The following is a 6619-nucleotide window of genomic DNA, read 5'->3' as shown; positions in this document are numbered from 1 at the left end:
TTCCCTTACAAACCCCTTTAGAAAAATAAAAAAAAAAAAAAAAAAAAAAAAAAAAATATGCTTCTGTGCTCCTACTGAAGTACCTACATTCCTTTCAAAGCGAAGCTACAGACTTGGTCCTATAGTGTCTACAGATTTATTTCATGCTCAATTTCTTGAGTAAGTTTCATATCCATGTGATAGTGATTGAAAATGAATTACAAGATCAAAAGATGCCTAAATAGATAATTTAAAAGCATATTAGTATATCTATAAAACAATGCCGAGGGAGAGGATCGAACCCAACACCTTTCTTCAAACTACTCATACAGCCCTGGGCCCAAGTAGCTCTCACTTCTAATAAGTTCCTCATAACTATTTACTCTTAGGTCAACATGCAATCCTAGATATAATACCTTCATTATGATTAGATGTACCATTTTTATCGCCTATATTAGACTACCAATACGTACTATATTCATATTATCACTAGATGTAGGTACTATCTTTATTAGATGTACCATCTTTAGCTTCTACTTGCATGGCTACTTATAGGTTTTATCATAAAATCGTTAGAAGTATGTATTAGAACGTGGCACAATTAAGCTAGGGTGATTAGCTTGTTGGCACGATAAAAGTTTTTATTAAAGCCTCTAGATTGCTACCGGAACAATTATACGAGGATATCTAGCAGGATAGGATTTTAATCCATTTATTTATCTAGGTACTCTAACTAACTAACTAACTAACTAACTAATTAACTACTCGTAAGTATTTGTGTAAGTATTTTATTTCGCGATTTTGAGAGCTGAAGTCATTTGAATCAATATTAATATTTATTGGATTATAATTATGTACCTAGATCAATTTCACTCTGATTTTTTTCCCCTCTTTTCAGAGCTTTCTGGACCGAAAAGCGGTTCAAAATAAAGCAATAAAATTATGTAGAGGTTGCTTTAAACTTTTACTTTAATCCTAGATCAATTTCCCTCTGATTTTTTTCCCTCTTTTCAGAGCTTTCTGGACCGAAAAGCGGTTCAAAATAAAGCAATAAAATTATGTAGAGGTTGCTTTAAACTTTTACTTTAATGGTGTGGAAAAAGTAAAAAAATAAAAATAAAATACCTACCTAACAGATAGGTTTACCCATGGGTAATTCACGAAAGATAGTTAAAAAAGGTATGTACATTCAAGTATATGTAGATACAAACATATAACTTGGTTTAAGCACAAGACTAACAAGTCTAACAACCGTGTGAAGTTTAAACCCACCGTATTCCCCACGTAAGTTTTACAAAGTATAAACACAAGCTAGTTATTAGAGGATTAATAAATTTATTAAATTCTAATTAAACCTGAGCCCAAGTCAGGATACAAACATATAACTTGGTTTAAGCACAAGACTAACAACCGTGTGAAGTTTAAACCCACCGTATTCCCCAACGTAAGTTTTACAAAGTATAAACACAAGCTAGTTATTAGAGGATTAATAAATTTATTAAATTCTAATTAAACCTGAGCCCAAGTCAGCCGCCAACTTACGCAGGCACGCCCCTCCTGATTTTAATTAAGGATAGGCGCCTGGGTCGGAACCTTTTGTTTTTTTGAGAACCTCTGGGATAATGATTCGTATAACAAATATTGAGAGCTGTGTTGAAGATATAGTTAATTACAAGATCTTTTAGGAACTCCCCTAATCCTAATCCTCTAGTGCCCAGAAACCTGGCTCATTCGGCCGTGGATCAATGAGCGTTATGGAAGACTGTGTAACTTTGTGAAGTTCCATATTAACAACTTCTAGTATAACTATCATTGTTTCTATTATTTTATGTTTCTTTTGTTTTTTCTCCCTTTGATGGCCCACAACCAGAGTTTGGACTTTGGTGATGGGGCATTAGATTGAGCAATTTGATTGGTTAACTTAATCCAATACTGTGGTCCCGGCCTTACACCCATATTTATGAACAAAATGCTGGCTCTTAAGTTCGTGCTAAGCATAGTCTCAAGGCATTTGATTGGTCAATTTTGACTTGAGACTGATCTAAGACCGATCATTCTTGTTCATAAATACGAGTGTTAGACTCTTTGACAAACCAATACAGTTTTAACTCAGTCAAAATAATATCTACCTGGGGGGGATCTCATCAGTCCACTACTAAATTAAATAAGTTTGTATGTAAATGTCAATGAAAGTGTGATCGGAAATTTGTTCACAATCTGACCACACGCTAACATCCGATACCACACTCGAAAAGATGAATGAAATCCAAAGCACACTATGTACGTATGTATAGGTATTAGGTACATGTACATATGTATACATATATGTATAATTACATAATTATGTAGGTACTATGTAGAATTAGAATATCTGTACCCTTGGACGGAACAACCTAAGATTTGATGACGAGAATATCAGAGACTTCTCCAAATCAGACCAGAGGTATGTAGATTTAGAACATTTCTTCAGATCTAAAACAACTTCAGCCCAATTACTAGCGACAGAGGAAGTGTCAGGGAAATAAATTGGTCTCTGATAGCGGTGGGTGGTCAACCCTTTGGTCCTGGGTTCGAATAATCGGGTTCCGAAATCTCCACACCGAAGATACGAATCATCTGGTGTTTATTTAATTGTTGGTGTCCGAAGTGTTGTTGGAACAGGACTATGGGCTAACCCTTATAAGTCCAGGTTGTTTCCGGAACGGCTGGCTTGCTCCTATCCTGTCTTTCTTCTCTCTTCGCTTGCGGGATAGCAGGACTTAAGAAGTTACATTTCTTTCTATCAAACCTCTTTTCCGGCGCGAACGGTATTTATTAACATGTTAAAGCGCCTTATCGAAAATCGAAACAACATGAAATTGAGGACATTAACGGGCTGAAATTCCCTACTTGGGCTTTCTGAATTCTTATTCTGATGTAGGTATTTGATTTTTATTACGAGGATGTATCAATAGTAAATGTATCAATTTTTCTGTCCACGACTGAGATCTATCAGACTCCAAAAACCTGGATGATCAGAAATAAAAAAAATCTGGTGTGAACATCATACGACTTTCTATTACATTTGCGGAACACGTATTTGAAAAAAAAAAAAAAATGAAAATTTTTCTAAGTCCCGAGCCTGAGCCGCCTACGGCGGCCGATTTTTGGTCGAAAATTTCCTATCTTAAAATACTCCCCATGTAATTAGGAATCATTAAAAAGTGTCCAAAAATTGAACTTTTTTTTTTTTTTTTGAAAATTTTTCCAAGTCCAAAATCGACCGCCTACGGCGGTCAATTTTCGATACGTACGTTACGTACGTACGTACGTTACGTACGTACGTACGTTACGTACGTACGTACGTTACGTACAGACCATGGGCTAAAAATCACTTTTTTGACATCAGGGGATCCCAAAACGGATATTTCCAACCATTTCCCGATTTTGAAAATTTGGACCGATTGCAATACTTTCATTACTAGTATAGCTCCGCTATACTGTAGTAATAGAAAGTAATAATGGCAACTTAAAAATTTGAGAATTTTTTTTTTTTATATATAAGAGGTTTGACAGAGGGAACTGTAACTGCTATGGTCTTATCGTCCCGAAATCGAAGAGAGAACAAAGACAGGATAGGAGAAAGCCACCCGTTCCGAGAACGAACATTATCAGTTCAGTATATATGTAAAATCCCCCCCCCGGCGGGAATCGAATCCGCGTCCAAGCGAATACAAGGCAGACGCGCTACCAACCAAGCTAATCAGGCTGGCGAAATTGTGGGGTTAAAGTCTACGGCTCGGCGTTTTCCATATATCTACGCCTACTTACCATCACGTTACGTCCATATAATTGAAGATAACGACTGAAATGAATTATTCGGCACTCTGGAAGTTTGGACGCTTCCGTAGTCTCCAAAACATGATTAACCCAAACGAAAAATAATTGGCAAACGCCTTCGTCAAAAAATAGGAATCCATTATTTTTATTCACACACTCGAAATATTTCTTCTCGGAAATCTTGGAACTGGAGTATGGGCTAACCCTTATGAGTTCAGGTTGTTTTCGGAACGGCTGGCTTGCTCCAGTGCTCCTATCCTGTCTTTCTTCTCTCTTCGCTTGCGGGATAACAAGACTTAATAAGAAGTTACATTTCTTTCTATCACACCTCTTTTCCGGCGCGAACGGCATTTATTAACATGTTAAAGCGCCTTATCGAAAATCGAAACAACACGAAATTGAGGACATCAACGGGCTGAAATTCCCTACTTGGGCTTTCTGAATTCTCATGCTGATGTACCTAGGTATTCGATTTTTATTACGAGGATGTATCAATAGTAAATGTATCAATTCTTCTGTCCACGACTGAGATCTATCAGACTCCAAAAACCTGGATGATCAGAAGTAATGGCAACTTAACAGAGCTAAAATTTGAGAAATTGTGTTTTTTTTAGGTTTGGTAGACGGACCTTAACTGCCAAGGTCAGAACGAAGACAGGATAGAAGAAAGCCACCCGTTCCGAGAACGAACATTATCAGTTCAGTATAAAATCCGCCCCGGGCGGGAATCGAACCCGCGTCCAAGCGCATACAAGGCAGACGCGCTACCAACCGAGCTAACTAGGCTGGCGAAATTGTGGGGTTAAAGTCTACGGCTCGACGTTTTCCATACATCTACGCCTACTTACCATAACGTTACGTCCATAGTCCATATAATTGAAGATAATGACTAAAATGAATTATTTGGCACTCTGGAAGTTTGGACGCTTCCGTAGTCTCCAAAACATGATTAACCCGAACGAAAAATAATTGGCAAACGCCTTCGTCAAAAAATAGGAATCCATTATTTTTATTCACACACTCGAAATATTTCTTCTCGGAAATCAAATTATTTCCATTCAAAAAATCAAAACAAACGTCAATAAACAAACATACCACCCATGCTTGTTCGGATGTGTGCATGAAGTGGTGTTGTAAATTTGCCTGGCTCCTACTGGGGTCTACTAATCTACTCATAGCTCTCTATTGGATGAAGATCGGAATACGAATGTCAAAACAAACGTCAATAAACAAACATACCACCCATGCTGGTTCGGATGTGTGAAGTGGTGTTGTAAATTTGCCTGGCTCCTACTGGGGTCTACTAATCTACTCATAGCTCTCTATTGGATGAAGATCGGAATACGAATTTCACATCCTACCTATTTTTTTTTTTTTTCTTTTTTCAAGTTGATGAAAAAACGGAATACGAAATTCACATCCTTTTTTTTTCAAGTTGAAAAACTACTGAAACAGGCAATATTTTAGTCCACTGTTCAATGTAAACAGGTTCCATTATGGATAGTCCTAAGTCAACATTATGGTCCCGAAAGCGAAAAAAAGAAGGAAGACAGGATAGGAGAAAGCCAGCCGTTCCGAGAGCGAACCTTATCTGTTTAGCATAAAATTCGCCCCGGGTGGGAGCCGAAACTGCGACCCGCAGACACGTAGCGTGTCTTCCAAGCTAACTAGGCTGGTTTGAGCATTCCTGTTTGAGATCAAAATAATATAATAATTATGTAGAATGTATGATTCACACTTCAATTAGTGGAGACGCCTGGACTCCCTATTTCAAGGATTCCAAGACAAGGTACAACTAGGCATAAATTAAGAAATAAAAACATAATTAATTAACGCCATAAGCTCCGCAGAATCCAGGCACCGAAGAGACCTAGCCTGGTGACGAAGACGATAAATAAAGCCATTTATGGATTCAGAGATCGAACCGAAGACCCAAGTAAGTGGAACCGAAAATTAAGTGTTCATATTTATTTAGAAAAAAGAAAAGAAAAAAAAAATATCTGTTGTGAACATCACACGACTTTCCTTATCCTAATAAGTGATGCTTATTTGGGGTTTCTATTGTCACTTTTACAATATCTCTAACAGTATAGCTGAAAAGCGGTTAAAATGCCGCCAACCGCAGCAACTATCTTAACCAAAAGTTTTGTGTCGGATCCTTGTCACATTTGACGTTTCAAGTGTCTACCTCATACCATTCTCGAGATATTTTGTTTACAGACGGACAGACAGACTTACGGACCAATGGCTGAAACTTTGGATTTAGTCTCTAGGGACCTCAAAACGTGTTTTGGCACTGAAAACTGACCATCGAAAATTGGACTCGATTACATTACTTTCCTTCCTATGGGATAAGGAAAGTAAAAATCTGCCGAAGTGCCGATGTTAGTAATGCAACCAATTTGTCCGCAGTGTCTACCTCACACGACAGTGACAGTTTCGGTCTGTACATCGCTATCTTTATTACCGAGATATTTATTACATCTAGATTCTAGTGTTTGTGATGTACATTGGAGGTGGCGTGTGTCTAACGCCTAAAGGTGTGTCCACCTCGGTGGCCAAGGGGTCTAGAGCATTGGCTCTCAACCCGGAGGTGCTCGGTTCGATCCCGGCCAGGGTGGAAATTTTCTAACAGGTCTTTTCCGTTCTTGGTTAGGCATGGATGTAAACGAATGTGCCTTTATGTAATGCGAAAGCGGTAGCGAGGTACAATCACTCTTCGATTTCGGGACGATAAGAACCTCCGTTGTTACAGTTCCCTCTAGCAAACCCCTTAAAGCGAGCGAGCGAGGGTGAGAGAGAGAGACAGAGAGAGAGTGAG

Source organism: Diaphorina citri, unplaced genomic scaffold (genome assembly GCF_000475195.1).
Source record: "Diaphorina citri unplaced genomic scaffold, Diaci psyllid genome assembly version 1.1 scaffold1036, whole genome shotgun sequence".
NCBI lineage: Eukaryota > Metazoa > Arthropoda > Insecta > Hemiptera > Psyllidae > Diaphorina > Diaphorina citri.
This window is presented reverse-complemented; position numbering follows the sequence as displayed.